General features: G+C 42.0%; 1 long non-coding RNA gene across 2 annotated transcripts in view; it reads right to left on the bottom strand.

Annotated features, from left to right (window-relative positions):
* Window positions 1–21,995, bottom strand: part of LOC138992728 (uncharacterized) — a 283,495-nt gene that overhangs the window by 200,189 nt on the left and 61,311 nt on the right. For both annotated transcript variants that reach the window (XR_011468128.1, XR_011468129.1), the window contains exon 2: window positions 963–1,027. This is a non-coding gene — a long non-coding RNA (uncharacterized lncRNA). The remainder of the gene's footprint in view (window positions 1–962; window positions 1,028–21,995) is intronic.

Raw genomic sequence — 21,995 nt, 5'->3', positions numbered from 1 at the left:
TCCTCAATAATTTATGTGTAAGGAATCCAAGACCACAAAATTTGAGACCACAACATAGAAGGCCAAGGGGAAATTGTTTAAGACCCTGGGACCACAACAAAAGGACCTGGACACACAGAAATGTAGGTTCTTAGAAATACATTTCGTCTAGAAGACAACTAAACAAATGCTTCATGACCAGGCTCTAACTTCTTATCCAAGTACAGACAACAAAATCCCAGAGCAAGGAAAAGACAGCCCAAGCTTAGCCTCAGGATATAGTTCTATTTTGGGGGGGTAAAACAATTTCCTCTCTCTTTTTTCATCTTACAAGTTTTTTGTCTTGTTATGTCTTTCCACCGTACCCTAAACAAACAACATTTCATTCCAGATGAACACACAGAACTCTTTGGGATCACCAGAGAGTCTATAGCACCACATGTTTATAAAAACAGAAAGCAAGATTAGAGGTTACCTGTTTCACCTTTTAAAAAGCACCATTCCCAACATCTATAATAAAAGATAATAATAACATTCTGCTGATGTGTCTTATGCTATTTAAATAAAAATCACAAATTTTAATTCACTAATGCATGCCCAATAAATTAGAGAATGTGATACTGTGTTTCCAACAGAGACTGGCATCTTGGACCAAGGTAACCATTCCAGGCCATAGATTAAAACCCAGATCACACTAATATAAGAGAAATTCTGAGCAGTAATATGTCTTGCAACTCTTAGTAGAACTCAATGATTCAAACCTTCAAAAGCATAAAATATTATCCCATAAGAACATTTATCAACCTGGAATAAGTGAAACCAACTCAGTTAAAATAAGTACTCTGCTCCCCATGCATGTTTTTAAGAATAAGTTATAGGAACAGCTTTGAACATAGACTATTTTGTAGTTTGTGTCATCAAGCTTGGAAGGATTGGGTTCTTGATTCCCCATCAGTAAATGTAAATAAATGTCACTCACTTACCTGAGTCCAAGACCATCCAAGCAGCTTGGCCACTGGATCTGCCATCTCGTCTTCCTATCGCAGAGCTAAGAAACAAAATAAAATGATGATCAGCACCCAGCCTGGAACAGCTCTGTACATCCCGGGTACCTGCTCCTTCATCTCTGAAATGAATGCAACTTCAAGACAGAGGAACCTGAGGGATGAGACCACCTACTGGGACTCATCTCTCCACATAAGAAATCAGCTTTTCTTTGCCCCCCACGCTATTTTTTTTTTTTTGCACAGGTTTATTTTCTCTTTCACAAGCTACAAAAACAGTGATGCAGGCTTTATTATGGCATTGCCAAGCTATGTATTCTTGAATATAAATCAATTTTATTGTACAAAATTAAGACTTTCATATTTCTAAGTCTAGTAAGGCTAAAAGTAACAGCAGCAACAACAAAAATCTTTAAAGAATCTTGATTTTAAATTTTTCAAAAAAATTGTTAAATGTTTAGCTTCCCAATATCCTCACCCCTCAAATTAGTAAGGTGACCTGAGCCAATATTTGAAGAATAAACACGATAAATAACACAAAGTATTTAAAAGGAGTACAGCAGCAGGGGTTGTTTTCCATTATCCCCCCATGGATGGATACCTGTGAGTAGTACAGAACCCTATATGCACTATGCTTTTTCCTCTACATACATACATACATACATATGGTAAAATTTCATTTGTAAATTAGGCACAGTAAGGGATTAACAATAATAATAAAAAATTATAACAATATACTATAATAAAAATTATGTGAATGTGGTCTCTCTCAGCAAACTAGAATCAATTTCTTTTTCCTCTTCATAATTTCATGGGTATAAGACTTGTCCTTACCATAGATCTGAGCAACCTCAGCATACAATTTCTTTCTTTCCTTATTGAGACATTTCACCTTCTCACTTAAAGGACACACTTTATGGCTTCTCTTTAGCACATCCAAATTGCTAGCATCACTACTCTTGCACTTGGGGACATTATTAAGTACAATAAGGGTGACTTGAACACAACCATCTCGATACCACACAGTTGATCTGATAACCACAACAGCAAGAAGTGACTAAAGGCCTGGTGGGGTACAGTATAGAGATACCGAATACAAGCATGACTCACGTCCCAGGTGGGATGGGGTGGGGTGGCAAGAGATTCATCATGCTACTCAAAACAGCACCCAATTTACAGCTTACAAACTATTTCTGGAATTTTCCACTTAATATTTTTGGATCGAGGTTGACCGAGGATAACTGAAACTGTGGAAAGTGAAACCGCATATAAGAGGGGACCACTGTAACAGTATTTCTTGGTTTGATGATCTCTTTGGCATGGGACAGTGGGCCCCAACTCCCTTGGAAGATTGAGCCAGACCACCTGGCATCTCCACCCAGCTCACCATTTTCAAATTCAACAAAGTGATAGTATTTTTCCCAAGTACAAAACATGTCCTTGAAACCAGAGGACTGAGAAGCAGGCAGCATCATCTGAGGAGTCTCCTCTGGTTCATTACTCAGGGAGGGGAAGGGGAGGGCCAGTGCTGGACTTCCTGGGGGTTCTGAGTCTGGGCCCAGGACCAGGCTTTGGTTTGCATTAGCAACACCCTGTTCCATTGTTTGGGCCTCTTCTCTTGTTAGGGAAAGTGTGACAGAGTTCAGGCATTGTATCAGAATCTGTTTTCCCACACTGCATTTATCACAAGATAAAAACTCTTTCAACTGTCTCAAGGTAGTGGCTAATGAGACCAAGTCTTTAAGTAAAACAGAGGCCTTCTCCCTCATTTTCATGGCCAAAATAAATAAAACAGAACAGAGCACAATTTTACGATTCATGTCGTAGATATTAATATTATGACTTAGTCTGATAGCCCTGTTTTCGGTTAAATACAATAAACAAAAAATGATAAGCTAGCTGTTAAAGAGTTCACCCCTGCCAAGCTCCCCTTAGAAGTTCCCTTATAGTATCAATTAATGAAGTGGTCAACATTTAGTTCCGTGTAAAATTAAATGACCTCAACATGTTGTCAATTGTTAGGCTCTCTTTACAAAAGGTTGGAATTCTTCTAAAGTGTTGGTGCTAAGCAACTATGAAGAATTTCAAAAATAATTTCTCATCCAGCAAGTAGACAATTGGCTCCTCATAGGCTTCAGTAAAAACAAAAATTAAAAACAAATTGTGCTTAATTTTTATTTCTTAATATTGCCCCTTCATATCATTTCTCTTTATGATGCCAGCAGTTTATGAGATTATTATTCACAGAAAACAAAATCCTCCTGGACTCTGCTTCTTTGCTTTCCCACTTCAAAATTTAAAATATGTGAGAGAGAATACCAACAGCATATTTCACAGACCTAGAACAAACTCTCCAAAATTCATCTGGAATTTAAAAAAAAGACCCTGAATAGCTGCAGCAATACTGAGAAAGAAGAAACAAAGTTGTAGGCATCACAATACCAGATTTCAAGTTATATTACAAAGCCACTGTTCTCAAAACTGCCTGGTACTGGCACAAGAAGAGACATATAGATCAATGGAACAGTACAGAGAACCCAGAAACCGAACCAAGCCATTACTCTCAATTAATATTTGACAAAGGAGGCAAGAGCATATAATAGAGTCAAGACCATCTCTTCAATAAATGATGATGGGAAAATTGGACAGATAAATGCAAAAAAATGAAACTAGACCATCAACTTACACCATTCACAAAAATAAACTCAAAATGGATAAAAGACTTAAACGTAAGACAGGAAACCATAAAAATCTTAGAAGAATCCATAGGCAGTAAAATATCAGACATATCTCATAGAAATATGTTTACCAATACATTTCCTAGGACAACAGAAACTAAGGAAAAAATAAACAAATGGGACTACATCAAAATAAAGCGCTTCTGCACAGCAAAAGAAACCATCAACAAACAACAAGCTGCTGCATGGGAGAACATATTTGCCAATGTTATCTCTGATAAGGGTTTAATCTCCAAATTTATAGCGAACTCATACAACTTAGCAAAAGGAAAATAAACAATCCAATAAAAAAATGGGCAAAGGACCTAAATAGACAGTTTGCGAAAGCCAACATACAGAAGGCCCAGAGGCATATGAAAAAATGCTCAAAGTCACAATCATCCGAGAGATGCAAATCAAAACAACAATGAGGTACCACCTCACACCTGTCAGAATGGTTATCATCAACAAATGACAAGTGCTGGCAAAGATGTGGAGAAAAAGGAACCCTCGTGCACTGCTGGTGGGAATGCAGACTGGGGCAGCCACTGTGGAAAACAGTATGGAGTTTCCTCAAAAAGTTTAAAATGGAACTTCCATTTGACCCAGTAATCCCACTTCTAGGAATATATCCCAAGAAACCAGAAACACCAATCAGAAAGGATATACGCAACCCTATGTTCACAGCAGCACAATTTACAATAGCTAAGATTTGGAAACAGCCAAAGTGCCCATCAGCAGATGAGTGGATTAGAAAACTGTGGTACATCTACACAATGGAATACTACGCTTCTGTAAAAAAGAAAAAACTCTTACCATTTACAACAGCGTGGATGGACCTCGAGAGCATTATGCTAAGCAAAATAAATATCAGTCGGAGAAAGATAAATATCACATGATCTCACTCATTTGCGGAATATAATGAACAACATAAACTGATGAACAAAAACAGATCCAGAGACATAGGCATTGATCAGACCATTAAACCTCAGAGGGAAGGTAAGGGAGGGTGGGAAGGGGGTAAGATATCAACCAAAGGACCTATATGATGCATATAAGTATGACCAATGGACACAGACAGTAGTCGGCGGGGGGGGGGGGGGGGGGGGGAGTGAAGGCCTGTGCTGGGGGAACTCACACACTCCTCACTTCTGGCCTGTGCTGGGAGGGGCGGGAGTGGGCTGGGAGAGGTCAATGGGGGGAAAACATGTGTGATTCTTTCAACATAAAGAATTGAATGAATGAATGAATAAATGAATAAGCGAGAAAGGAAAATACATTTACGCCTCCCAACTGCAGGAGGGGCAGTTGTGATGCACTTGCCACAGGAGATTCTGTCACACCCAGAACCTGCGGTGAATACCTTTTTAATGAAGCTAGTAGAACCCCATTTCAGGAAGAGACGGCAGCCTCGGGGAGCAGAGGGACCACTATTCTAGGGCAGCCGGTGCAGTCTTTGGCTACAAAGATCAACAGCCGCATATTCTTTACATGGGGGCTCCTTGTTCTTACACCTATAATCTTCCTACAATCTTTTTATTATTGTGATAAAATACACATAATGTAAAACTTAACATTTTGACCATTTTAAGGTGAACAATTCAGTGGCAGTACGTACATTTACAATGTTATGCAACCATCACCACTATGTAGTTCCAGAAGCTTCTCACTGCCCCAAAAGAAAACCCTTTACGCATGGAACTGACAGTACTGAAACCCATGGATTAGATGCTCGGTTTGGGATCAGAATTTCTTTAACTCCCCGCTCCCATCCCCAGAAAATGATCATAGTTAAGAGTATGAGCTCTGCAATCTGATGGCCTGCATTTAAATTCTGCTCCTGACCGCCACCTGGGACAAGAGCTCGCTCTCTCTGACCGTCACTGTCCTCATCTACAAATTGGGAGCAATCAGAAAACCTCTGACAGGGCTCTGAGGGAGAAAATGCACACATACAGCCCACTCAACTTGGGGCCGGGGTCTGGCATCAGGAGCTCAATGTGTGCCTCGTATATTTATTAATTTATGTTTTTTATCACACCTTCCATGTACCAGGCTCTGTTCTAAATGCTGTGCAAATATGAGATGCTTTCAAATTCTTAGCCATCTCCAGAGGTAGTCACTATAACTAGCTTCATTTCACAGGTGAGAAAACTCAAGCAGAGAAGGTGACTCACTTGCGCGAGGTCCTGCAGCTCTCATATGGAGGAGCAGGAGCACGGATTCCAGCCTCCGAGGGCGTGCTCCTCACTTCTGGCCTTGCTTTCTCCACAGAATCAGACGCCCCCAGAATGCATAGTCCGTCCGTCTTCCTCGCCATTCTTTCTCTACTTCCTGAAGCAATTCAATGTCATCAAAAATGGAAACCATCCACATTCGTGCCTTTCTCACACAGCACCTGGCAGTGTTTCTGTGTACTTTTGCCATGTCTTTTTTCATTAAATGTGTGATTTTACACAGTAGACATGCAATCAGCTCAGACATGCCATTTTGTTTGCTGTTTTGCCCTGTCGTGTTATAGCATAATCACACAAGAAAATATTTATTCCCCCAAATGTATGTGACCTTGAGTTACTAGTCAGCTTTTTGTACTTTCTGTCTCTTCATGGAGGCGCACTATAACCCCTACACCCTGAGTGACAGGCTCTGTGTGGCTGGTTAGCTCACATCACACCAAGAATTTGCATCTAATTCTCAGGATAGAGCAGTGAGAACTCAGGAGGGCTGGCGCTCAGCCAGGTCCACCAAAATGGTGGTTCTTTAGCTCATCCTGGGACCAAGGGCAGAGCAGGATACAGCCCAAGTCACAGGGCAGAGGAAGAGAGAGATTATGGAAAACCATCACATCAGCTTCAAAAGTCCAACTTTTACAGGCAGCGTGCAAAGGAAACCAACTCAGCTAAGCATGTGTGCAAGTCAGTGTGTGGAAGGGAGGGCAGCCTCCCAGGCCCCACGTCCAGGCATCACACGTTATTAGCAGAGATCCCAGTGTTTAAACAGAGAAAGCTTCCTGGAAAGCCAGGCAGGAGGCTTCTTTACATGATTAAAGAAGTGCAGGTTCTGATAAAATAAATTTCCCTTGAGGCACAACTGTTTTTCTTCGTTCCTTCAAAGGGCTTCATATTACAGGGAGGTACATCAAATTAAATTTCTTGTGTGTTTTTTTTTTCTCTTTTACTTTAATTACAAAAGTAATATGTGCTTATTGTAAGGAGTTCAAACAATACACAGTATGTAGAGTGAAATTCTAGTAAAGCTCCATCTTCCAATCCTAGTCCCAGAGGCAACGTGCCAACACTTTAGAATGAAACTCTCAGATTCCTTTTCTATTTTTGCACATATGCAAGTATTTTTACACACGTACAAATGTGTATGGATATGCAAATACATGGGTATATATATGCAAATACATAAATATCTAACTTTTGTTTTTGTTAAATGTAGGACAAAACCATAAAAAAAGACAAGATAGATTGTAGCAGAAGTTGAAAACATATTGGGTCTATTATTAAGAGCTGCCAACACCTAGAAAATAATTTGCATTGAAAAGAATGGCAGAGAGAAGGTTAAAACGAACAGATATTTTATCTAGAAACACAAAACATCATTCCATTTTTGTATATCAAACTCCAAACTGTGTCAAATTTAGTTTGATTGGTTATATAACTCCTCTACTTCATCAGAAGTAGTTCAACAGTACACCAGCTTGGAAGGTTTATGTTAAGTGATGCTGGGAATAGAAACATTTGACTGCATATACTCATTGCTATCATTTGCATTCTTGCTTATTTGATTTACCATTCTTAACAACAGCTTTGCTCAGGCATTGTTGCCCCCTGCGCAAAATATCTTTTCCCACCCCCACATCCTCCCTCCAGTAAGCCATAGATCATTTCCTACCACCCAGGAAAGACTTTCTTCATCACTCTGACCCAATGAGATCAAGATTGCTTTGGCTTCTGAACCCTACATGGAGAACCAGGAGCCAGAAGTTCATGAAGCCAACTGCCAGTGGGCAGGTTCAGAACTAGCTGGTTCTTGGCTCAAGCTTAGAGGAAGACAACATGACCTCAATGCAACCTTACTAGGACCCTGGACTAATTATAGTCAAATTTTCATTTTGGTTTTGACACCACCACCCTAGGGTTTTTCTGTGTGCATTACGAGTAAGGGCATGCGCATAAGAAATATAGTTATACTAGAGGCCCGGTGCATGAAATTCATGCACGGGTAGGGTCCCTAATCCTGGCCTGTGATCAGGGCCGACCTGCGGGATGACTGGTGGGGCGATCGGGGGGCCCCCACTCACACCCACCTTGGCTGGCCTGGGGCCTGCGGGCTGTGGGCAGCTCCTGCATTGAGTGTCTGTCCCCTGGTGGTCAGTGTGCATTATAACAACTGGTCATTCTGCCGTTCGGCTGATTTGCATGTTAGGCTTTTATTATATAGGATAATCCTTTTCTGTCAATTATCCCTAGATGCAAATGAAAGTCTCCACCAGAAAACCCCACATTTAAACCATATAACCCAGGGAGTTCAGGGCCATTGTCTCTCTCAACTGGCCCATTCCTCACTTGGAGTCTATTTTCAATAAATCCCTCTTTGCTTTACTTTCATTTTCTTTGGCCTTAATAACTTTTCTGTGTCGACGAGAAGAACTGAGATCCCAGCCAGTAACCCCAATCAGTAACATCTTAAACTTCAAATAATAAATCAAAAATGATTTCCCCAAAGCTTACAAGGTCTGGACTCTAGAATAAAGAAAATTAGCATGCTAACCAGGCTTCCTTAACTCCAGGCCCCTCAATTGACACCAGAGGGTCATTCAGCCTGAAGTGATGGGCAACACTGGGTGTTGGGAAGGAGAAACTCTGACTTTCATCAGATGCTCCACAAATCCCGCAACTCAAAAGAAGAGTTAAGCAGCATGATTTTGGTCACACGGCAGACACATACCGGAATGTGTTTGGGGAGATGGGTGGCAGTGTGTGACTGGATAACACAAGGGGCTCTGCCTCTTTCCACCGGTGAAAGAGTGGCATTTGTCTCCACCCCTCCATTTCAACCAGCTGCTCAAAGCTTGACGTTAATAAACTATCTACCTTTTGATATTTTTAAAAAATATCCAGCCATGATCATAAACTCCTTTCTGAGCAGGAGATTGTAACAGGAAGGGTTGTGATGAGAAAAGTGCCTCATGCCGGAGAGGGTTTACATAAAAATGAGGTTTGCACCTTAATGTGATCACAAACCTCAGTACACCATTCCACATTCAGTTAAACACACACACAATACTGCAAATCCCTCTTTCTGCTGATATGTGCTTGTGCATAACTGGTATGAATGATTCGTATAATAAAGCATGGCTCTGAAAAGCCATGGATAGCCCCTTGATTCCTTAGAGGATATTAGTAAAAGTGATTCCAGAGTATAATACCCAAGCCAAAGAGAAGTCCGGTGAGTTGAGCTCATTATTTCTTAAACCTGTCACACAATAGAAAAAACCATGTCAGTTGCTCTGACTTAAATTAGAAGTGATTTCCCTCTGAGTAGTGTGTTGAATCTTCGGCAGAAAAACAAATGATGCCTTAGACAATTATATGTCCATCCAGGGATGAGACTGAACCCAGCAGTATTTAGATGTACCTTGATTTCAAATGATGAAAACAATTACTCCTTTCCAAGACTGGAAGTCTGTATTTCCTGGGAATCAGGAAATCTGGGTTTTAGTCCTGAGCCTGCCATAAAGGTATATGACCTTACACAAGTAAGGTATCACATTTTCCCTATTTATAAAATGAAGGGGTTAGAATCTGTCTCATCTCAGCTTCCTTCCAGTCCCAGCATTCAAAATCTCAAGTATTGTTTCAAAGACAAGGAAAGGATTAAAAGATTTTTGATTGGAAGGAAAAATGAGGAAAATTTATTTCACATTAAGATAAGAATTCTTGAAAACTCACGTTGGATTCTGAATCTGTAAAATGGCTCTTATGTGTTCCTACATATGAATATCCTATCTTAGATCATTTACTACTAACATTGATGCTTCAGGTTTCCTGATCCAGCCTCTCTCTGGAGGTGAATGCTATTTAAATAAACACCTAAGTATGATGGAGTCAGCATCTAAAAAATGTTCCATATTTGCTCATTTTGGATGGTCATGTATCTAGTTTTCCTGTTTTAAATTTTATTTTTCTCTCACTTTTCAGGTTTCATGTAAATAAGACCTCTTCAAAGAGGCCATTCCTAATGGCCATTGGTATTTGGGTCGACCGATGCTATCTCTATCCATCCCTGTCATGGCTCCCTCTTTATATCCTTCACAGCTCTTAGCCCCCTGCACAGCTATGTCTCTGTACTTTTTCTGCTTATTGTCTAGTTCCCCCAAGCTAAGGGTCTTAGCTCTCTTGTTTACCTGTGCCTGACACATGCTGACCTGCAGTGAATAATTACTGAATGAAGATAAGCAATACCGTCTATAGCACACAGGCATAGAAGTCTTGTCGAGAAGGTCAGATGAAATAGGAATATTCTACAGAAGTCGGCTGATGAGTTCAGACATAACAAACCAGCTAAACCATACCCACGTTGGCCTATAAATTCAATGGTCTGGCAAGAAGATCTTGCCAGATGAAGAAACACTTTGAATGTATTGGTTAACAAACTGGCCCCTGCACACAGAGGACAAGGAGAGACTGAAGAAAGACGGGGACCAGTCCAGATTAGTAGGTAGCAGGCTTAATAAGCAACAGAACTTATATCTGAGGCTTGTCTTGGCACCCATAAGATGAGTAGATCTCTGTATCTGCCAGCCAGAATCTTAAAAGTTTATATGGGGGCCTTACTGGGTTCAGTCATGTAGAAGATCCAGATGATCTCAACAACATCTTACCATCTAAAGGCTGCATCCTTGAAACAGCTCCTAGTGTGGGAATGTGGGTGGAATGTACATCCCAAGAGCAAGGGAGGGAGTGAGGAGTCTCCAGTTGCCTGAGTCCAGCTCCTGGGTCAACAGGTGGTCATGTCTTCTCAATGACTTCCTCCAACAGAATGATGCATCATTAAAAATATTTTTGAAAGATCCCTCAGTCTAGTGTCATTCATAGCTAACTATTATAGCTTTAGAACCTTGTACTCACTAATAATAGTGAAGACCAATGAATTATTTCATGTCCAAAGAATTCAAGATAAAATTTCCAGAAGCCCTAGTAATATTTCCACTACATTCATAGCTGGTGATGACTGATGCTATACCATCTCCTCTTGAGACAGTACATTCACCAAAGCCACTGCCATCAGAACCGCCACTGAGAGTGACCATAGCCACAGATGTGATGGGGCTGGGAAGTAAGTACACAGTGTAGCTGCTGCATGGAGAAGGGGAGCATTGTAGGAGCTGTTCCTTGCTGAAGCATTTGTACAGCTGAAGCAGGAAGTTGTGGTAGAAACCCTACATAGTTTTCTAGGGAACTTATTCCAAACCAGAAGCCCCGCCAGGAAGCAGAACCTGGAGGACACCAGCACTGACTTTTGAATCAGCACTGATTCATACCTGACTCTGCTAACTACAATTCTTAGAAGCATGTGCCTCTATACCCAGAACATAAGAAATGCCCAGAAAACACCAGCAATTACACTTCTTTTCCAAGACATTCTACAAACTCAGAGATGTTCCTTGACACATTGACTGAAACAGATTCTCACATGTACCTAGCAAAGAATTTTCTGATAGTAACACCCAAGGGTGAAATGAAATATTCTATACACTTTAAAATCTGAGACAAAACCCCTCAGAATGCTTTACCAACAGTTACTTAAGGAACTATTATACCTTGTGCCATAATAAAAGGTGAGAAGAGGAACAGAAGAACTGAAATCCTATTTACTGTGGAGTTGGAGAGGGACAGTGGGAAGATCCTCAGAGATGAATAATCAACTTTTATCAGTCACAAACAAGATTTTCCATTGAATTGCAGGAGTTCACAGACTTCAAAGACCCTTGCCTTTGGGGGCTAGAGCTCTGTTTCAATCAGACCAACAGTGGGTTCTGACCCCCAATAGGACTGCTCCAGAAGCCTCCTCAGCACATTGCTGCTCCCAGAGGACAAAGACATTTCTCAGCCACTGTAATGGCAGAGCCGCTGCAATCCATACACATAGCAAGTCTGTGGAAGTGCTTTCATTCTTAATGAGGCCACCAGACCTGGAGCCTTGTTCTCTATGCTGATGACAATCTGTTCGCCTATGACCCAACAGGGCAACTTACTCTTTCAACACAAATGAATTGAGTGCCTGCTCTGTGCAGTGCATTGAGCTAGGGGCTAGGGATCAAACAATAAATAAAACAGGTGTGGCATCAGTCTGCAATGAGTTCACAGTCTAGAAGGTGAACCTGCTGAGTAATTTGGGACTGTGGGGGTGGGGGTAGTATAAGATGCTACAGAAACACACATGGGCATGAACCAGCACTAGGGACTCAGAGAAGCTTTCCAGGGAAGCAATACCAAAGCAGAGTGCTAAAGAGGGAACAGGAGTCAACCAGCAAAGGGATGTGAAGGGTAGAGATGGAGGGGAGAAGAGTCTTCCAGGGAGAAGAAAGAGCATGTTGGAAATCCAATGGCAAAAGGGGGCTTGATGCCTTCAGGGTCTTGAAAATCTAAGTGGGGCTACACTGTAGGGTAACATGGGAAGGGGCAGGAAAGGAGCCTGGTGGAGGACCATGAAGGTGATGTTACAGAATGTTGACTCTATCCCATAGAAAGCAAATAAATGTAAGGAATTTTAACTTGAGAAGCTACACAGTTCACAGGTCCCACCAATTGAGTGCCAGCTGCACTCTGGTGCCAGGATGCACTTCACCAGCACCCACTGGACACACACCTTTAGGAGCCTGCTTCTCAAGTGTGTGCAGGGCAAGGATTCTCCCCTGAATAAGACCCTGCTTTTGCCTTCAGGGGGCTCCCTGTTGAACTGAGAGGTCTTTGTCAAATACTAAGATGACAGAAATGGGTGGGAACCTTTAAGAAATGGAATGGAGTGCAGTCATGGCTCAGAACAGCCTCTGGGACAGGTGAGCATGAAGAAGTTGAGAGGGAGACACCCCATAGGACCTCGGTCTCTGTGAAAGCAACACCGGGCTGGCAGAAGTAGAAGGTGCCGCAATGATACTCACTGGGTGTCCCGCAAGACAGGGAACAGCATGAAAACAGGAGCAAAAAATGTGTGGATTCTTAAATAAATGAAACAAAGGGCCAGTTCATACCAGGTCCTCTGCAGCCTTATTACTAGAACATTTAGAGTTTTTCCAAAACACTCTTTAAAGATAATTAACCTAATTTGGCATGTTACAAAGTCATTTTAAATCTCCATTTGGTGAATGAATAAATATATTCACTCAGCAGCATGTGTGTGTGAGTGATAACTCGGTTTATCAAGGGCCAGAGGAGCCCAACCAGAGGGCTGGCAATTATTTCCTACCAGCCTTGACACTTATAATAAGTTTGTCATGTGGCTGAGTTTTAAAAATCACACCTGGTCAGTGTGTCTTGGTGGGTTGGAGCATCGTCCTATGTGCTAAAGGGTTTAGGGTTCCAGAGGCAATCAATCAATGTTTCTCTCTCACATTGATGTTTCTTCCCCACCCCCCTGCCTTCCCCTCTCTGAATATATTCTCAGTGAGGATTAAAATAATAATAAAATAATGCCAGCATATCTGTAAGACCTCCCATCTCTGGGTCCCAACCTGAGAATTTACACTTAACATGACAAAGTTTAAAGTGGGAATGGTCTCATCCTAACCATAGCTGCCATTAAGATATAATTCAATGAAAACATTTTTTAACTTCTTTATTTAAGTTGCAGCTAAAAACAAAAATGACATTTTTTGTCTTTTTATTGGTATTTCAACTGTTTCAAAACTAATCCCATTGGTATTTCAACTGTTTCAAAACTAAACAAGCCACCGGGGGCCATCTAGATGCACAAATTTTAATTACATGATTCCCTTAATTAATTTTGACAGAGGATTTCACAACAAAGATCCCAAGTCAGTTCTGTTTTTCCCAGAAAAGCATTGCACATGTAATCCTTACTCACATAGCCCTCCGCTGAGTTCAAGGGCTTTAAAAACTGACCTCTTTAACTGCCTTGAGTACTAAACACAGGAAAAAATAACAGCTACACCAGGAAGGCACACTTGAACTGCCCCAACTGCCATAAATGTGGCCCCCAAGTTCACCACCGTTCATTAGCTTTACTCGTGATAAGATCTGGAGGCAAAAGTGGGAGCTAAATACGGAGCCACCAACTGGAGTACTGATAAGTGACAGACTCTGAAGGAAATAGTAAAGCAAGCCCAGAGAGGGACTATGTCCGCTGTCCCACCATGTTCAGCCTTTGGGACTCCTCCAGTACAGTGGAGCCCGTATGGTCTTCAAGGCTGTACTTCAAGGGCAGAGCAGGGGGGCTGCCTGCCAGGGGTCCCCAGTAGGTGTTGTTGCACCAAATGCTGTTCTCAGTGTCCAGCACCTCAACCAGGTAATATCCTACCATGCCCATCATTCCATCTCAGGGAACAGAAAATCCTTATTCATTCTTTCACGATCACTCCAACTAAACAAACAAACGCACTTGCTCTACCAAAGCATATACATCCTCATACCAACTGCAGTGGATCTTTACAGTGGGGCCTAGGAGATTCCATTCCCCTGTCCACTCGGTCAGATGTCTGTCGGCCTCCTGCTCTGATAGAGCGAAAGGGGCCTGCCTTTCAAAAGCAGGCAATTCTGCCCTAACCGGTTTGGCTCAGTGGATAGAGCATCGGCCTGCAGACTGTAGGGTCCCAGGTTTGATTCTGGTCAAGGGCATGTACCTTGGTTGCGGGAACATCCCCAGTAGGGGGTGTGCAGGAGGCAGCTGATCGATGTTTCTCATCAATGTTTCTAACTCTCTATCCCTCTCCCTTCCTCTCTATAAAAAATCAATAAAATATATATATATTTTTAAAAAGCAGGCAATTCTGACAGTCACACCAAAGCTGGGCCCCTTGCAGGGGGGCCAGGAAAGCAATTCCTGTTTGTAAGGACCTCTTTTCATCCCTAAACCTTGAATTATTTATGTCCTGACTTTTCAATATGCACGCTGGATCTCTTATTCTTTGCACAAGTAGTGGTGATAGAAGCTTTGCTGTTTCTTTATAAATCTCACATGTAACTGCCTCTGTTGACATCCCATCTCTAAGTCAGGGCTCTAGAGTTTCCAACATTCCACAATGGATGCAAGTTACATAAGGATCTTGTTAGATCTCATGGGACTGGGTCAGGGCCCGGAGTCTGAGCGCCTAGCGTGCTCCCAGGTGTGACTAGGCATAAGTCTGCAGCCCACACTTGGAGCAGTGAGGGCTGGTACACATGGAGTGGACACTAAACTTCCTGGTACTCAAGTAAACAAAACATCTTGCTTCCCTTTTCCCCTCTGGATTTCTTCTCTTCTAATTTACAATCTCCCCCTAGTATCTCACACTGCTTTTGTTGGAGTTCCCAGTACCCATACAAACCAGCACCGCAACCCAAATTAGTTCCACATGAGAACATGACAGAAAGTAGACTCACTTTGCTCTTTCCCCATTTGTCATTTCAATCACCTAAGACACACGGATTAAAAAGAGAGACGGAGAGAGAGAAACAATAAAGTACTTAATGTCCCATGTTCCCCTGTTTATCTGAAGGTGTTGATTACCTCGAGGTAATTTTTTTCTTGTAAAGTAATTTATTTTAAATAAAAAAAAAAGGTCAGGCAGCTATTTCATTTATCACTATTACAAAGGAGTCTAACCCAGTGATGGAGAAAGGGAAGGAAAAATTAATTACAAGTCAGAAGCTGCAATAACACTCCCGGTAATTGTGACAAAAATTTTAAATTAACATTTCTGTCACTGAGAGAAGTTTGATTAATTTTACAATTGGAGATGCTATAGCCAGAATATTGGGGGACCAGAGGACACAGCAGCTTGCAGTTCCAGAAGGAGATGGCTTCTTTAAGACTCCGAATGTATCTGCAAGGCACCTTCACACTTTATTAACAGCTCAATCAGTGCCATGCTGGAAATAATTAGCCAGGAAACCATGGAGCAAATAGATTCTGACTGGCAAACCCTGTGAACAGAAATACATGCAATGAGCTGCTCTGTAGCTATAACAAAGCCAACCTTGTTTTCTGCCTTACAAAGCATCCTGGGAAGATTGCTGTGGCCCCTGCAATCTTCCCTTCAAGAAATGAAACAACAGAGCAGCAGCAGTTACACTCTTCTTAAAGATCTTACACTGGCCAAAACCGGTTTGGCTCAGTGGATAGAGCGTCGGCCTGCGGACTGAAGGGTCCCGGGTTCGATTCCGGTCAAGGGCATGTACTTGGGTTGCGGGCACATCCCCAGTGGGAGCTGTGCAGGAGGCAGCTGATCGATGTTTCTCTCTCATCGATGTTTCTAACTCTCTATTTCTCTCCCTTCCTCTCTGTAAAAAATCAATAAAAATATATTGAAAAAAAAAAAAAGATCTTACACTGGGTAGGGATGCAGAGAACCCAAGGCCCAGACAAGAGAACGTAAGAAAAGAGAAAGGGTGTAAAGGGTGTATTAATAACATGCTTCAAACTGGCTGAACGTGTTCTCCTGTGATGCTTTATCAATGGCCTGTGTAGGATAGTGGCCTCATTAACACAGCATTTAACACTTAGTTTAGGGTTTACTATGCTCCAGGCACAGAGATTCTAAGAGCCGCTATCTTCAATCCTCGAAATGACCCTGTAGATTCTGCAATAATCTCATTTTTATGGATGAGCTATTTTTGTGGCACAATGAGGTTAAAAACCACACACCTCGAAAATGGTGAGCAGACAGATACTCATTCCCAAGCTCCAGAACCTTCACTTTCACCAGGGGTTAGCACACTGTGTCCCACGGGCCAAACACTGCTTGCCATCCATTTTTGTAAATAAAGTTCTATGGGAACAAGGCCATGTTCATTCATTTACAGATTGTCTTTGACTATTTTTCATGATGAAGTTCCAGCCGGGAGAGTTTCGAGTCTGAGCTATTTAGCTGTATAGGTTGAGAGACAATCATACAATTATAGCAGTGGTTCTCGACCTGTGGGTTGCGACCCCTTTGGGGGGTCGAACGACCCTTTCACAGGGGTCACCTAAGACCATCGGAAAACACATATATAATTACATATTGTTTTTGTGATTAATCACTATGCTTTAATCATGTTCAATTTGTAACAATGAAATTGGGGTCACCACAACATGAGGAACTGTATTAAAGGGTGGCGGCATTAGGAAGGTTGAGAACCACTGAATTAGAGGGAGGAGACGGGACTAAGTATGGTACAATGGGGAAGGGAGAGCAGTGACTACTGACAATGGCTGCAGTCAGGGGTTAATGGGCATTAACTGGCCCTCAAGAGGTTTAAGGTCTGAAGGGAAGCCTGTGTAAGGGCGTGAGGAAGATGAAATCTGAGAGCAAGTTAGCGGAAAGTTAACTCAAGCATCCCAGTGTTATGGCAGAATTGCACGGGTAGAATTTCTCTGTTGCTAGTGGGAGTGGGGCTCTTGGGTGCCACTGAGGCCCCCACGGGAGGAGGAGATATGGTAGAAAGCTTTATTTGTATGGGGTTACATCCTTTGGTTGGCAACGTCCCCTCTCCTTTAAGCCAGTCCTGGAAAAGGTGCAGCTGGGGATTCAGCAGAGCTAAAAGCAAAAGCCTGTGTCCAAAGTGTCCCTTTCATGGTGGAGTTGAGTCCGCCACAGCATCAGGCTAATTTTAGTCCATCAGTCCATTGTGTGTGGGGTCCACATGGCTGTGGGCACGTGGGCAAAGGTAGAGCATGAGAGCCCCACCAGCCAGGGGTCAGACTGAGAAGCAAGAACGCAAGCAAGAGGGCCAAGAGAGGGAGCGCACTTTGTTCAGGAGCTCATGTATCTCAGAATTCTCCCCCGTGCATTGGCCACGCCCATTCCCGCCCGTGACCCGCTCCCAGGTGTGACTGACAGCGTTCAGACCTCACTGGACATGCCTATAACATTCTCAGTGTCTTCCCTTTGTTCCTTCCCAGTTAATTAATATCTGGGTTAATTACAATATATCACAAGGAACATTTACAACCATAGTTAGTCTGTATAATCAAAGGGAAAATCTCACACATTAAAAAGCAGAAAGAAAAGTAGAAATTAAGATATATTTTTCAAATTATAAAGAAAAATCCAAGGAATGTAAAGTGCTAGATATTAAAAGAAAGTTAAGCTTTATAGTAACTAAAATGTTTGCATTGATCTAAGAGTAGGTGGGCAGAAAAGAATACAAAGTGATTTAAATCTTAAAATATTTACATGGTCCATATAGACAAAAGACGGCATTTAAATCAGTGGAGGGGGTATTTCATAGATGGTACTTAGACTCCTTCCCCCTCAAAATGTTAAATACCCATATCACAATACTAGTAAACATCAGGCGAGTCAAACAAGTTTAAAAAATGAATCAAACAAGAACTAAAGAAGAGTATAGTTTAATTACTCACTCTCAGCGTTAGGTAATCATACAGCAAAGGGAGAAACTATAAAAAGATTTTTAGAAATATCTGCCTCATAAAAATGAAATAAAACTTTATTGTTAAAATATGAAACTCAGACAAAAGCCTGAACAATCTGTTGTGTTAAGAATTTATAAGAAAATATACTTTAATTACAGTGGACAATACATAAAACAACAGAACTAATAAACACAAAATAAAAAATAATAACAACGGGAAACACAAAAACCCAGTCTACCTAGCAGCAGAACACTTGAAAACTCATGGTTATCAGAATGAAACTTCTTATAACGATTAGATACCCATTCTAACCAATGAAATGAACCAAGATTTTAAACCACCCCCACTGCCACCGGCTGTGTGCTGTGAAAGGAATCCAAGGATCCTCAGGGGTGGATGATGTCAGCCCATAAAACTTTTAAAATAGCCTGAGTAAGCCAGCAATTTCACTTTGAAGATTTTATCCTAAGGGAGAAAATATCACAGATGTGCAAAAAGAGTCGAACGCAAGTACAGTCCTGATAGAATAGTAACAAGAGTTAGAGGGAAAAGACTCCAAACATCTAGCACTAGAGAACGGCTAAGAGGGTTTGGCACCGCAATCTGAAGAATCATGCCCGTTCTAAAGCTCCAGCTGACGAAGATTTCAAGGCAGGGAAAGAACCCAAGTGCACTGTTGAGAGAACAGCAGTAACAGTGCAGCGTGTGCAACCACACTCCCGTTTCAGGAAAAAGGAAACATTATCTACTTAGGGATGTAAAATGTTTGCAATAGAAGATGAAAGGAGGAATGTTGTTTTTCTTCTGTGTGCTTTCCTGTATTTTCTAAGCTTTTCTCAGAGAAGTGGAAGTAATTCTGTAATCAGTATTGATAAATGTATTAAATGCTCATTCTGAAGGAGAATCTGGACACAAGGCCAAATTGACCAATGCTCCTGGAGTCTCAGTGTGGGGCGGGAGGGTTCTGGGGGGCAGGGGAGGGAATCACCCCCACGGTAACTGTCGGTTAGTTACTGTGTCACAGGTCAGCCAGGTTACAGTTAGGACCCGGTTACAGTCAGGACAGCGAGATGGCAGCCTGAGAAACCCCAGGGCTGCAGAGGGCCCGAGACAGACGCCAGCTGCCAAGAGGAGGGAACCATCACTGGAAATGTTCAGAGGCGCAGCAGCCTCCTTGGAGCCACTGGTCCGTCTGCTCCAGGGCCCCGATCACAGCGCCATGTATGAACCCGTCTGTGACCAGAAAAAAAGCGAACTGACATTTCAAGACAGCGTTTCCTAGCAAGCGCACGCAGTGATTTTTTCCTTCAAAAACATCAAAGACTCCATTAGAAGTGTGTCACTGTATCTGATTCTCTCCCCTTCCTAAAGGCAGCAAGGAATGTTAAAAGGCAGCATAACAGAAAGCTTTTCATTTGGATCCATAGACACTCCGTTCCTCAGATAGGAAGGGAGTTCCACCTTTGAAGGTGTGGGCTCCATGCGGAGAAGAGCACAATTGATTCTCTGCCTCTGCTCTGCTCTGTCAAACCGCCGCTCCCTGCTTGTGACAGGAAGGAAGGAAGAGGAGCTCCAGGTATTAGCGGACAGGTGACTTGGGCTCATCTGCAGAATTATGCTAACAGCATCCATCCCAAACAATGCTGATACCTAGCACAGTGCCTGAAATATAGCAGAGACCCCATAAACAAGCTTCAATAAATAATCCCATGGAATCTATACTTGCTGAAAGGCAACTGAGATCATGCCCTTTCTTAAATTCCCTTTCTATATATTTAACTGCTCAGCATGTGGGCATCTTGAACTATACTCATTTTGAACATCCTGGGGTCATTCTGTGATGATTGGCTTCCTATGTGGGAAACACTACTCATCAATACAACCAAGTTAATGAGTTGAGGTCCCTGCTAGATTCCGTGTGCTCACTGCAAGGGCCTGTCACCTCACCAGCCCGTCCTCCAACTGACAGATGAGGAGCAGAGTCAGAGGCTGGTGTGAAGCACTGGCTGACTGGGGGTCGGGGTCCAAGTTCCCTTCTTCCTCGGGCAAGGCTCTGTCAGAGCAGCCTTTCGTTGAACTGGTCCCCAGCAGGTGGAGAAGGGCGGGGAGAACACAGCTTACACTTGTGTGTCAGGAACCATAATGCTGTGACTTTTTCCTTTCATCTTGAGTTAGTTCCCTTCTCCTGGGTCATGGCCATTTATTTCCAAATAATTTGTTTAAGCAATTAAAGCAAGTCATTCAAGTGGAGAAATTCGATGAGAGAGTATGGTGGTTTTGAACTACAGGGATGGGTAAAAGTAGGTTTACAGTTGTAATGCAGATAAATAGTACATTAATAAATAATAATACAAAACAAACTCTTGTTTCACATACTCACAGCTGTAAACCTACTTTTGCCCACCCTGCATGTGGTTGTGACTTAGAGCAGAATTGCCTATGTTTTCAGAATCTACATTTCTGGGCTCCACTCCTCACCCTCAATGATTCTGATTCAGTCCGACTGGGAAGGGCCCCATGAATTTTATTTTTTAATTAGCTCCCAAATGGTTGAGGAAGATGGTTTGAAAAACAGTTTACCTGACCATGAGCTCCAGGCAGGCTGGCAGCATCTAATAATGTATCTGTTTATTCACAACTTTTAGCCTAATGCTTATCATAATTCGCTCCATAAATATTTATCGGATTGAATTCATGTTTACTAGGGATGTTATGTATCCCTTTAAATACACAAAGACAATCTAGTCATTGGGAAGGAATTGGAGGTAAATATTTGACATCAGCGTGTTATTGGTTTATAACAACAACAATAAAATGGTCTGTTCTTCTGATTTCTCTTGGCTGTAACTCTGCCATCCAGCACTCTCACATGCTGTAGCTCAACAAAAATATAGAAAAAGCGAGGAGACCAAGATTCAGAGAGGCAGCAGTTTCCCTGCATCACACAGCCAAGATCCATCAGAATGTACAATCTGTGCTCGTCACCCTTCATCTTGGGAAGGTAGCAGCAGGCACACGGGGCAGCATAACCATCACAGCCATGGGGTTCTATGCGATTTAAGCTCTGTGATCATGGGTGAGTGATAGCTTCTCTAAGCCTCAATTTCCTCATCTGTGAAATGGGTAACAGTGGCAACGTTTTCTACTCTGAAGCTTCGAGGGGAGATAGGCTCACACAGATCAGGGTAGCTGTGACAGTTTGTGTATGGTGTTTTGTAAATGCCAAGAACTACATATCTGAGTTGTCCCTGTGAGTACCACTAGTCTTTTAGTACTGATTTTCAAATACTTATTTCCAGTAATATATTTTCTAGTTTCAAAGTTTTAAAAACATGCATCTTTATGCACCTATACAGTCCAATTATTTTTATTAAAACTATCATTTCCCAGCCATCTCCAAAAAAATCTGAAAGGGGGGGGACAAGAAAAAGAAACTGTCAGCTCTCCTAGAAATGAATTATCTAACATCCTAAAATAGGTTTAGTTTCTGTCTCCTGAAACTTAGTCTTCTTAATAAATAGTATCCCCATCTCTTTGCATCTCCTTTATTATCATACATGCCTGAATGTTGATATCTCTTAATTTAAAAATAAAATCATCCACTTTCCAGATACAGAATCAAAGCCACGTGACCATCCGTAGGGTAATGCAGAAAACATAACTGCACCTTCCCTGCTTTGCTACATGTGTCATGTCTTTCCCCACCTTT

This window comes from Myotis yumanensis, unplaced genomic scaffold (genome assembly GCF_028538775.1).
Source record: "Myotis yumanensis isolate MYYU_CA2020_CCGP unplaced genomic scaffold, mMyoYum1.0.hap1 SCAF_14, whole genome shotgun sequence".
NCBI classification, from domain to species: domain Eukaryota; kingdom Metazoa; phylum Chordata; class Mammalia; order Chiroptera; family Vespertilionidae; genus Myotis; species Myotis yumanensis.
The sequence above is the reverse complement of the archived record's forward strand: the minus strand, read 5'-3'. Positions and strand labels throughout refer to the sequence as shown.